The following is a 13,191-nucleotide window of genomic DNA, read 5'->3' on the forward strand; positions in this document are numbered from 1 at the left end:
TCTCTGCTTTCTAACCAGATTTTCCAAGGAATGTGCAGCCTGGATTCATATTGCATAGCTATGTAAAACACCATCCACATGTCAGAATCGAAAATGCACCAGTATTTAAAGTTTAATTTAACTGCGAGCCCGTAAAATGATATAAACGCACATCCCACCTCATCTGTCCTTCCCCCACTACTCACTCTCCATCCTACAGGAGCCTAAGCTGTAACAGGGCCAGAGGCAGTCAGGGTGGAGCTACCTGCACCTGGATCTACAGTGGATAACAACCCAAACCTGGCACAGAAAGTTGCTACACAAATGGACGGAAGCATGTTTTTTCTTCTTGCTATTCAGTACCTCAATTTTTGTTCCTGCAGGTGGTAGACGTCCACTGCTGTGGTCACCCACAGAGGAAACATTTTCTGTGTACATATTTGCCCATGCACTCTACAGTCCTTTAGCAGGTCTTGTGTTATTCAGATTATGCAAACTTCCTGCAATAGGGTGCCATCTTGACGACATTAGCAAGTGGGCCATTCATCCTTGTGCAAGCACTCTCAGAGGATGGAGGATGGAATGGCGGATGGAATTGGCCATGGGCACTTCCATGGACCTACTACAGCAGCCCATGCAGCCTTTATCCTGCTACACACCAGTAAAATGCAGGAGTGCTCAAATGATCAGTTCACCTCTGACCCTGGGAATCAGGGTAACTAACCTAGAGTGCCCAGGAGCCGACCAAGCCTCTTACCATTGATATGGGTCTACCAACACATACAAGTGAACTGAACCAAGAGCAGGACTTTGCCCTGTGAACAAGTACTTCTGTACCAAATTTTGCTTGGTTGACTATGGTACACCCTTCAACATTCACCGTACCTTGAGCAAGAGCTCATCATAAGCCTTCTTGTTCTGGGTACCATAAGAAGTGCCTTTGAGTCACACCTGGGGGTCTCCGTGATTCGGGTAGCTGTGCAGCTAATCCTTGACTCGTAACTAAGGCCACATCAACTGAAACACATCGGGGTTTTGCTAATACTGCATGGTTTGCAGAAATACATTCCTTTTCCTTTAATGAGTGTAGATGTGTTTCTGTGCTAATAACAGTCTTTTCGGGTGGATTGATAATGGATGGGTTCTGCCGCTCACCCGCAACCCCTGAAAAAGTGCATCTGACGAGATAGGTTGCAAACAAGACACAGTAGCCCAAATGCCACCATAATAAATGTTCCTGATTTATGTGCTGTGAAATATTACTTTTTTAGGTCAGTAGATGAAAGTATTTTTATGTTATCAATATAAAATCACTGGTTTAGATGTTCAGTTATTGTGCGACTTGGTTATTTTTGAGAGCTGAGTGTATTCCCACAATACCGACTTGGGAACTCTGCAAATGCTCACCATCACTACCACTGAGAGTCAAGTGCTGAAGATAGTTGTACTTGGTCCAGTTTATAGACCCTCTCGACATCAGTAGCAAATGATACCAGCCTCCACAGCTGAGGCCCACTAGTCCGTGCCTGCCAGGTGGCCTCCAAGTAGGTCTGACACCACCCTAGTGTATTGATCTCAACAATGTTCTAAACATGTGGATCAAATTATGGAAGTATTGGTTGTTACATATTGAAGGTGTACAATGACAAACTGCAACAAAGCTGTTACACGTGTACCATTTAACATATAATAATATAACTGACACACCCTAATATGAAGCGTTCATATGGTGTACATCCCACTGTGATTACAGAAATTACTTATGTTGCATAGAAGTAGTGCAACATCCAATGACTTCAAAGGGCAGGGCAAGTGGATCAGACACACATGCATTCAACTTCACTTATGGAAGGTGTGAGCTTAGCGGACAAGTATATTGGAAACTAGAAACAGTGCTCATTGAGACTGGTGCAAGACACTGAGACCTATATTTACAAGCGGCCTGTGCTGCTTGTGCTTCACTTTTTGTGACCCATCGGTGGCGCAGGTTGTGCACCCATATCTACAAGGCCACGCAAAGCCACTTTGAGTGGCTTTACATGGCCTTGCAGATATCGAGTAAGGCAACGCAGCACAAGTTGCTGCGTTGCCTTACTTGGCTACAGGGAGGGATTTCCATGGGCATTGTGTGGGTGTTACCACGCAACACCCATGGATTTTGACACATTCCCACATTTACAAGGTTTCGTAAACCTAGGAATGCATCAAAAGCCTACGCCTCCCAGGAGTGGCGTAAGAGTGGTGCAGCAGGGAGAAGTAATAATATTTCTCCCTGTTTTTTCCTCTTTCTATGTGTGCTGCATTCTGCAGCACACATAGGAGGAAATTGCCTCCATGGATTGCTTTTGTGCAGGAAGGTGATCGACCCTTCCTCCACAAAACAATCATCCCCACAATGCAGGCACCCTAGCACTATGGTGTAAGGGTGCCTGCATGGCAGCAATTTGTGCGCTAGCTCAGGGGGAGAGGACAGAAATGTGCTGTATCTTGTAGGTACAGTGCATTTCTGCCCTTTCCCAGTGGCACAGGGTGGCACAGCAAGGCACTTGCTGCAAAGTCCTGTGCAGTGGGCCCTGTCAATATGGCCCTGAATGTTAATGTTCAGCATGCATAAGCAGCAGATCAAGGATGTCTGATGCACTGGTTTGATCTGAAGGAGTGGACAATGAAGATTGTATGTTTTTGTTTACTTAGATTGAATCTTGTGTCATTTTTAGAGAAAGAAGTCATTTAAAACTATAAAATGTAGAAGATTAATGCCTGTGTATTCTTCATGAGGCTGCCTCCTGCACTTCTATCCAGATGGCATAATGAGCCCAAGTCTTGAGACCTTAAAGACTACTGGCTGTTGGATTGATCAGACAATTCAAAGAAAGGACATGTGTCCATGACACAGAAAGTACATATTTCTGTCAGTGTAACTGTTCATTTCATGGCCTCCAACTTAAATATTTTCATTTGGATACAAAGATTTACCACTTTTAAATTCAGTAGATGAGCGCCCCCTGTCGTAATATTGAGAAACAGGCAGATCAAAGTCTTTCCTCAAACTTCCTTTGGAACTAATTTAAATCCATTCTCAGAGGGAATACACTCAACCCCCTCTTTCAGATACAATTTCTTTACTGACTGTTTTGGCAGTGGGATAGCAACTTCCCTTGATTCTGGAGGTAGATGGACAAATTTAAACTGTTAACCCTGATGTTCTACTTCTACCAGTCACTTGTCTAAAAATACAGCCTTGCCAAGCCTGTCAAATAAATTGATCTCTAACCTGTAATGTATGACCACTGACAGCACAGCCACAAGTGCTAAATTTCATCTGGAGAGGGAATTCTTTCATTCGAGAATGTTTCTGCTGTGTTTTACGGCTGAAATGAACCGATTGGTGCTTTGATTGATAGACAAATATGGGTGTCAACTAAATGACTGACAAAATGAATAAGCTCTTGTCAAGTTAGAAGATGGCTTGAGCTTCTCATTACGCGTGTCAGCATGCACATTTGCCTTTGAGGCATGATGAATCTTCTCCTCTAGTCAATCACCAAACAACATGTCTCCCTGGAACACAACTTTAGTGGAACATTCCACAGTCCTGTATCTGTCCAGTCTCTTTAATACACAGATTAGTTTGTGCCGTACTGAAATGTAAGCTTGAATCATCAATGCCCTTTCCCTGACACCATCAAACATGAAACCTGTTTTGCCATGACTTTGACTAAGGCATTTTAATGTAAGCCTTCCCCCACCAGCTTACATTTGTTCCTAAAATCCTACAGTTGTGATTACTCTGAACACCTGGCATGGGCATTACAACATCAAGCCAATTGAGGCCATGCATGCATTTTTTACATGACTTGTCACTGGAGTCTCTGGAAGTAGAACCTTCAACTGACTTTAATGGTCTTCTTGTCAAATTGGACCAGGAGAGTAAAGATTCTGTAAATCTAACAACACTTTTGCCCTGAGTAATAAATAGAGCTTTAATTCAAGCCATCTCAGGAGGATACTTTAATTGGCCCTTCCTATTTCTTGAAGATTACATTCTTTATGAATATAGGCAGTGTAAGAACAATTAGAATAGAAGTAGAAACTGCTGCAGAATCGGAGCTCATAATAGTCGTGAGAGAGATCAAATTGTATTAATAAATTAGTGGCATAGAATTTAGCATATGGTGACTATTTTACCTACATTTAAAAGTCTAACAGAGAAAATAACATGAGTTGTAAAATGTGCACATTTGAATTATAGTGAACCATGTGGCCACCATTCGTATTGTGCACCATGTTTTAACATGAGCATTTTGGATTTTATTAAATGAAAGTACTAAAATGAGTTAATGTTAAGGAACATTTGATTAAAATGTAGATTAAGAATTGAAGTATTAAATGAATATGAATTAAACATACTTATATTTAATTAAATGAATTTTATTGATGCAAGTTAAATGTGTGCAGAAAAATAAATGCACGTTTAAAATTTTGTTCTAACATGTTAATAATGTTTGCAATTAAATAATTTGCCTTGCATATATAACTTGTAAGGTGTGCAGTACGTTTATTAATGTAGTGAATGTATTAATGTATTTAGGCTTCTTAGCTTGACTCGGCCTGAAAGATTAATTTTGGCGCAGTAATGGAAAATCACTTGTTCATTCTGTTCCTCTCTGATCTGAATTCTTTCCCTAGGATGTTAATGTGATGTTAAATGTCCTATTGTATTGAAGGCAAGAAACGTGTTTCAGGATCAACAATGTTGCATTATTTGTTCTAGCTGTCGAACAAGACAGGAGAGGAGTAGTTCTCATGTGAAAAGTGTTGGTTTAGTTTATTGTGTGTTGTGAGAAAGGAGCTCAAGTAACAAATCATTAGAGAATGTAAGATTTTGTCGGATATGTGTGAAGTCATGGAATTAACAGTGCAATTTTGCAGAAAATATTTGAAAAAGAAGCAGAATTAGTGGTACCATCTGCAGCCATTGGATGCTGAATCTGACGTCCGAAGTACGGCCACCTGAAGAACCAATGAATCGATTGTGCCTATTTTAATTAGTGACAAGTTTCCACTTAGATTCCCTCCTGCCTCAAACTTGTACTGATGTATACTAGAGTTCATCCACTTCTGTATTGAGTCTGCTGTTACACTCCTATTCTATATGCCCCCAGATGAGTTTAGAATCTTAGTCTTAATTGTCCTATTCTGTTAAGTGGTTCAGTGATAATAAGCCCAACTAATCCTGAACTTCTGAATTGTTCTATGTGCAGCCGTGTTCTGCACTGCACTGAGGCTGCTGTCAACTGATGCCGGAAGAAGGTGACAATCCTGCCTGACAAACTGCTCTTGTCTGCTTTCCCATAAGGAGAGGTATATCTAAATGTACTTTTCTTGTTTTCCTCTTCAGTTAGATAACAACACCAGCATAATTTGTACAGTGAATTGCCCTAGTTTAGATGTTTTTCTAAATTATTTTTGTCTTTCTTTTCTTTTTGCTTTTGTTCACATGTTAGCCCGTTCCCACACATGCAAGTGCAAATTTGTGTTAGTGACAGGAATGGCCAGCCCTGAAATCTGAAATTGAACATTAAACTGTATTTTGATGATTTATTGATGTCATCTTCATCTGCTTTGAAGTGTAATAATAATGTGCATATTGTGTTGTTGCTGATCTATATTATTCTTTTGGAGTGTTTAACAGTATTTCTGTTTTCAGATGTTTCGGTCAGCCTATGGTTTATATGTATGTTTATAACTTAGTTGTGCCCACCATATATATGACATTGATACTGGGAATGGAATAAAGCTTTGAACCTTCATTTAGTTTGGAGTTTGATTTAGTGTTAAATTGTTCATGGTGTTTAGTATTGTTTATGATATAATGTAATTGATTTGTAATTGATTGATTCTGGCTACTACACTCTTCACCAAGTTCAAAGATCTAGTTGACCTCAAGAGGTAAGAAAAGGGATAGTGACTCACCTGCGCACTTGGGTGGTTTATGACCATAAGCAGGGAGAAAAATCTCCCCTGGGCCCAGTGCACTAACAGTTTTTGGTAGCGGTTTTATGTTTTTTCTTGTGAGGAGGAGAGTCAGAATTTGTCCACATTGTGAGTTGTTTTGTTGTAGTGTTAGGTTAGATGTGCTTGCAGTGCTTTGGCTAAATTGCAGTGACGTTCAATGTAGGAAGTGAGTAGGGATTTTGCATATGCCAAGGTAATTGATTAGGGAGTTTGTATACTCCAAAGTAAGAGAGTGGGGAGTTGGCGTACACCAAGAGAATGCTGAGCTTTGTGCTTGAAAATTTCCCATGTGGTTGTTGTTGATGACAGGCCCTGTGAGGCCTAAGACTCCGGAGTATTGTATAAGTGTATGGAGACACTTGGTTAAGTTATTCTCTGCAGGTAAGGTGTTGGTCGATTGAGTGCTGTTGACAATACCAGTAGATTTCCCTTGAGTGTATGTGTTGCTGGTTGGTATTAGATGAATCCTGAGTGCACATGAAGGATCCATACTATCAGAGTGAGGTTTGCAAATCAAATCTTACTTGCATTTGTGAGAAAGCCATAGTTGGAAAAGTAGCTGTTTGTGGAAAAGGCTGCAGGCGAAAGTTCCGTACAGCTTTCAAAGCATTTGAGTCCTGCCAGTTGTGAGCACACAGATTTTGGTTTTGTGCTCGCAATATTTGCATTGAGGATTTGTGTGAGAAGTGTATGAGATGGCTCTGAAGTGAGTCACAGCTCTTGAGTGAAGTGAGTGACATAATTTTGTCTGTGCTGGTATATGTCGGCTGGTGCGAAAAGCTGTGCATGGATTGCTGGACAAGACTGCATTGCTATAGGTTGAGAACAGCTTGTGAAAAGGATTGTGGGATTGAAAATGAATTCCTGGTTTCATAGATTTTGTGTTTTGTGAATTAGATTTGTGCAAACATGAAGTTTTACAAAGCTATAAAGAGTGCGTTGAGAGGAGATGTTTTTATTCCAGTTAGGGAAGGTGAGCCTACTCCAACTGAGGGTACACCAGCATTCGAGGTAATGGAAGAGTTTCACCATGTCTTAGGGTAAATCAATGGTGAAAAATAACTGAGAAGAAAGGCACCTTAGCTTTTCCCTGTTATGAATCTTTTAATTTGAGGATTTTAAGAATTTGAGGAGGGTGTTGTATGAATCAAAACCCCTTCCTAGGCTTGCACAATTTGATGCATATGCTAGTTGGGATTTAGTTGTGAGACAAAGGAGGCTCTGAAATTTGAAAGGATAATGAGGAAAGCAGAAAAGACACTAGCAGAAGCTAGATGGGATGCAGAGAATGTGGAGAGCAGATTAATTACATGCAGTGAAGTTAGTTCCAGCAATTACACAGGAAGGCAATGGAAGTGTTAAGCCCTAGGACAAAAAGAAATCTGATGAAGATGAAGAATAGACATTGGGCGAAAATAAAAGAGTAGCAGATGTCCAAAGTGATTCGGATGATGAATTTATAAATCAGTTGTTGCAAAATTGTCCCCTACTGTATACAGCAGTTGCATCAGTAAGTCTAAATGTAGTCCCAAGTGTTGCCACAGCTCCAGGTGCACAAAGCCAGAATCAGATGATTCCAAATGTACCTAATACAATTGTTGCAAAGGTGCCAGCAGTTTATCCAGCAGTTCCAAATGAATACAGTTCAGATTGGTCAAGTTCCAGTCATGCCACAGACAATTCAGAATGCAGGAGTGACACATTTTGAGACCACACCTAATGTACAGACACCTGAACAAGTCATGAATCAGAGACAGACAATGCCAATGTATTCACCAGTTGTAGCAATAAAGAATATCGCCCCAAATCAGTCAAATCAAGCTTTTGGTATAGTATTAACTGGCCAAAGCAAAGCATTAATGTTTCTGCAAATTCAGACAAGTTTGTCAGGACCAGAAGCATTGACAGGTCCTGTAACCATAAGTCCAGTAGTCCTGTTGGGTGCCCAGGGTAGTAAAATGATTGGTCCCCAGATTTCAAATCCAGTATCAGCAATTATTTGCCTTTTGGAACTAATGCAGAAATGAAAAGACTGAACACTACTATGCCAGCTATAACCCCTATGAATTAATTTGTTTTGAATCAGGCACATAATGGAGTGGGTCCACTGATTGACGTGACAGGTCCACCATGCTCAATGGGATCACCTGTGATGACTCAAGAGCAGCCTATGAGAGCCCCATTTAATGTACCACCGTTTGGGCCCCTGTAACAATGGTAAAACATAAGTTTACAAGGATTGATAGCCCAACAAATAACTGAGGGGTTAGATAATTTGAGTGGAGCATCACTCCCAGGAAATTCAGCAGAGGGAGAGAAGACATTGAACATGGCTAGGTTAGAATTGGAATTAAATGAGATGATTGAAGGAACACTTGAATTGGACAGAGAATATTCTTACAGTGAAAATGAATTGTGCTTCATGTGCAAGGATGTTACTGTTCGAGCAGGACAGATTTATGAGAAGTTAGCTAATTTGGCTGAGAAATATGAAATTGAAATGAACAAATCCAAACTTTTGAAAAAGAGTCACAGGCTAGAATTTGATGCGAGAGACATTGTGAACATGAGATCACCTGGAATAAAAATTCACATTAAGGAGTTGATTCAAAGCATTAAAAAATGGGGTGCACTAGAAAATGGAAAGGCAGATGGGCAAAGAAAAGAGATCAGAAGAAGAAGTTGACTACATCTTCAAACAATTCACAGCTGGCTGAGGGAGCTGTTAAAATGTTGCCAATGAGAGAAATTCCGGTAGGGAATTTTGTACATGTTCCTTGGAACAGAAGAGACATACTGTCATTTACAAATGATTATCCAAAGCTGAGGGAGAAACCAGTGGAATGGTTCCAGCAAACAGAGAGGTTTGCCAAGCTTGCAAAGTGTTTGTGGGAAGATCTGAATACTTTATTTGAAATTGTGGTTCCAGCAGATTTGTGGGTTGAGTGCAAGCAGAGTGTTGATCGACCAACGCATGAGCCACCAAGGAATACAGCGTGTCATCTGAAGAGGTAATGAAGAGCTATTGCAAGGTAATTGAGTGCCTGAAAACTAGAGTTTCCCCTAAAGATATTGATTGGTGAAGAATTGACAGGACATTTTAGGAGTCAAAGGAATCTGTTCATGCTTGTTATGGGAGATTGTTGCAAGCGTTCAAGCAGTACAGTGGCACAGAGATTATTCAGCAAAGAGACATGATTCATTTTGTGTTTCGATTCGTTCAAGGATTGAAGTTTGAAATTAGCAATATGATTCTGAATCATTTGATTTGCTGGCAAGGAAAGCTGCTTGATGAAGTATTGCACTATGCAAAATATTGTATGGATGAAATTGAGTTGAAGTAGAAAAGGTTGAGGGAAAAGGCAATGGTGATGCAGATCAAGTCCACCCTAGCAGCAGGTGTGCAGGGTCCGCAAGGAGTGATGAACTCAGGAGGAATGCAGGGCACACAGCTGCAAGGAAATATGGTGTCTCAGTTTAGAGGTAGAGGTCATGGAATTCGAGTATATCCAAATACAAATTCAGAACATGAAGAAAATGCTTCCTCATGCGTGCGGCAACGCCGGAGATTGGACACATTGATTGATTTCAGTGATGATGAGGCGAGTGAAGAATACATGAGTGAAAATTCAGAAGAGGAGGTATATGTGTTGGCTACCTTATTGGAGCTTGATCAGTTTAGTCCTTATGTTAATGCGAGTGTTATGGGTCATGATGTTTCATTCATTGTTGACACTTGAGCAACTTGCTCCACTGTCAGATCTTTAGAAGTCCCAAATGTGCCCCTTTCAGGAAGGACTTTTCAGATTGTAAGAGTAACAAACCAGCATTTGGTAAATCCCAATACAGTGCCCATTCCAGTTAAGATAGGAACATTTGAATGTCTACATCAATTTGTGGTTTGCTATTCTAGCCCTGTGAGTCTGTTAGGAATAGACTTGTTGCAAAAATTAAAATGTTCCATCACATGTACACATGAAGGGATAACAGTTCAGATCAATAGTGATGATGAGGCTTCCAGTCAAACTGATGAGATGTATCCTCTCACTACATTGCTTCCCACCATGACAGTTAAAGACTTGCCTGATGAATTGAAAGAGACAGTAGACCTGAGAGGTTGGGATCTCTATGGTAAGGATATTAGACTTATTTGAGGGTTTGGACCATTTAAAGTGACTGTTAAGCCAAATGCAGTTTTCCTTAGAAGGCCACAGTATAATATGACTCCAGAAGTGAATGAAGCATTACCACAGTAATTGCAGCTTTTGTTGAGCAGGGAGCTCTTGAAGAAGTGATGGGCAGCCCATGTAATTCACCAATTATGGGATTGCGAAAGCCAAGTGGGAAGTGTCACACAGCTCAGGATTTGAGAAAGGTGAATAAAATTGTGGTATCCTGTTGTACCATAGTGCCAAATCCAATAGTGATTTTATTCCAGATTCCATTTAAAGTAGAGTGGTTTTCAGTGAATCATTTGTCACAAGCACTTTTCTCAGTAACCTTGCACGAGGATAGTCAGTTCCTCTTTTCATTCTGATTTGGCAACTGTGTGTATTTATGGTGTTGTACTCCACAGGGGTTTTCGGAATGTCCATCCAATGTTCATCAGATTTAAAGAAATGTAGTTTTCTGGCAAAAATATTAGGCCGGCTTGTGTCATTCCACAGCACCAGCCGGGCGCCATATTTAAGGAATGGCGCAAGTCGGAACTAAGATTGGGCTAGCGTCATAAACAATTACGCTAGCAGGGTGGGGGTGGCGGCATGGGGTGAAGAGGCTATGCACCAAAACATGACATTAGGCTGGTTAGCGGCAAAAAAAAATGCTGCTAACCAGCCTTGAGTCATTTCCAGGCGGGCAACCATCCTAAAACATAACTCCTATCTGAGAAAAGACAGGAGTCATGTCCACCACCCCAATGGCCAGCACAGGGGACCAGTGTCCCCTGGGAATGGCCATTACCCCTAGTGCCCTTGTTAGGGCCCCCAATGCCACTTTGAAAACAAATCCCCTAATATTTACCTATACTTACACTACTTACCTGGGATGACGTCCCCCATCCTGTAGTGTCCTTCTGGTATGGGTGGGGGTGTTCCTGGGGCTTGGGATGGGCACCTGTGGGCCCATTCCATTGTGTTTGACCATGTAAATGGGTCCACAGGTCACATAACACCTGGTCTGACCCAGCCGTTAAATAATGGCGCTAACCAAGCCTGGCACCATTATTTGGCGCTGCATCCCTCTCGTGCATCATTTTTGCACGGGGGATAAATATGGCGCTATGGGGATAGCGCCATTTTTTGGAAGGGAACACCTACCCTGCATCTCATTGATGCAAGGTAAGTTCACACATCCAAAAAATGGTGCAAACTCCTATATTTTGACGCTAGACGTGTCAAAATATAAATATGGGGTTAAGTTTGCGCTGAATTTGCGTAAAAACAAAGGACGCAAATTCAGTGCAAACATAGTATAAATATGCCCCTCAGAGTCTTTGCTCATGCCATTTCAGCCTGCTTCAGTGCAGTAGATTGATGACTTGATGGTTACGTCCAATACACAAGAAGCTTGCAGACAAGATACCATAGTGTTATTAGATCCTTTGGGTGAAAATGGATAAAAGGTTTCCTCTGCTAAGTTACAGTATTTTCAGAAGGAAGTTAAGTATTTGGGTCACCAAACTGAAAAAGGTACGAGTAAAGTGTCTTAAGAGAGAGTGAGAGTTGCAGCAATTATGCAAATTAATCCCCCATTCACACAAAGAGAAATCAGAATGTTTTTAAGCATGGTAAGTTATTGCCACTAAAGGATCCCATATTTTTCAGTAATTTCCAAACCGTTGCAGAAATTGACACACAAGGAAGCTATAGACCCAGTGTTCAATGAAGAATGCATGAAAGCTTTCACTGACTTGTAAGATAGTTTGTGCAGCGCTCCAGCTGTGGGAATGCCTGATTACCCGAAAGGATTTGCACTGTTTTGTCATTTGGCCAGTGCTGGTGTTAGCATAGGCCAAAGCGAAGGCATTGTGATGGGACACCCTTTAACTGTTTATGACTCACATTCAGTTGAAGTTCTCCTAACCAGATCAAATTCCCAATATTTGGGACCAATGTCTTTCTTACCCATTATTGAGCCTTGGGTCATCCAATATAACTGTTAAAAGGTGTGTGGTCTTAAAGCCCACCACATTACTGCCTATAAATGTAAATGATTCAAATTATTTTAGTGAAATGGAACATTGGTGCCTTGATATCACTGAATTGTGCACCAAACCCAGACCTGATATTCAGGATACTTCCTTAGAGGAGATTGATCAGGTTTTCTTTGTTAATGGCTCCTGTTTAAGTGACAGTGAAGTTATTCTGAGAGCTGGATATGCAGTGTGTACCCTCTCAGGAGTGGTCGAAGTCTCATGGCTTTAAGGAATCGTTTCTGCCCAAGTGGCCTACTTGGTTGCTCTTACAAGAACATGCTGCATTTCAGAGCAGCCCAAAGTGACAATATTCATAGACAGTCAATACGCATTTGGTGTTCTTCACGACTTAGGGCAATTATGGCACCAGCAAGGTTTCATTACCTTGTCAGGATCACCCATTTGAAATTGTAAAATAATTCATAACTTGTTAAATACCTTACAGTTAGAGAAGATTGCCATTGTGAAGTGTGTAGCCCACCAAAGGTCGAATTATTATGTATCATTGGGCAATGCCTATGCTGACCAAATTGCCAGATATTGTACACTCCATTGCGTCACCTTCTATGAAGAGTGGAATAGTGGAAGTGACACCAGTGAGAATTTTTTTATTTTTATGTCAATGGTTGATGCATGGGATGAAATTAAGAGGTTGCAGGAAGAGGCAACAAAGGAAGAAAACAGAAGTTGGATGGATGCAGGTTGTGCCCAAAGAGAAGGAAATTATGTTTGGATTTCAAATGAAGCAAAAGTCGTGTTGCCAGATTGTTTCTTGAACTCAATGATAAGGCATTATTATGGTTAGGGTCATCTCAGCAGAGATGCAATGATTCACACGTTCAAACAGACATGGTATAATCCAGGTCTAGATTGATTGCAGAAGCATTTTGATGTATTACATGCCAACAAATGGCCTTAGGGAAATGCACAGTGGTTAATGTGAGCCACATAGGCATATCAGGAGGTCCATTTAACGGAATCCAACTTGATTTCATAGA

This window comes from Pleurodeles waltl, chromosome 8 (assembly GCF_031143425.1).
Source record: "Pleurodeles waltl isolate 20211129_DDA chromosome 8, aPleWal1.hap1.20221129, whole genome shotgun sequence".
NCBI lineage: Eukaryota > Metazoa > Chordata > Amphibia > Caudata > Salamandridae > Pleurodeles > Pleurodeles waltl.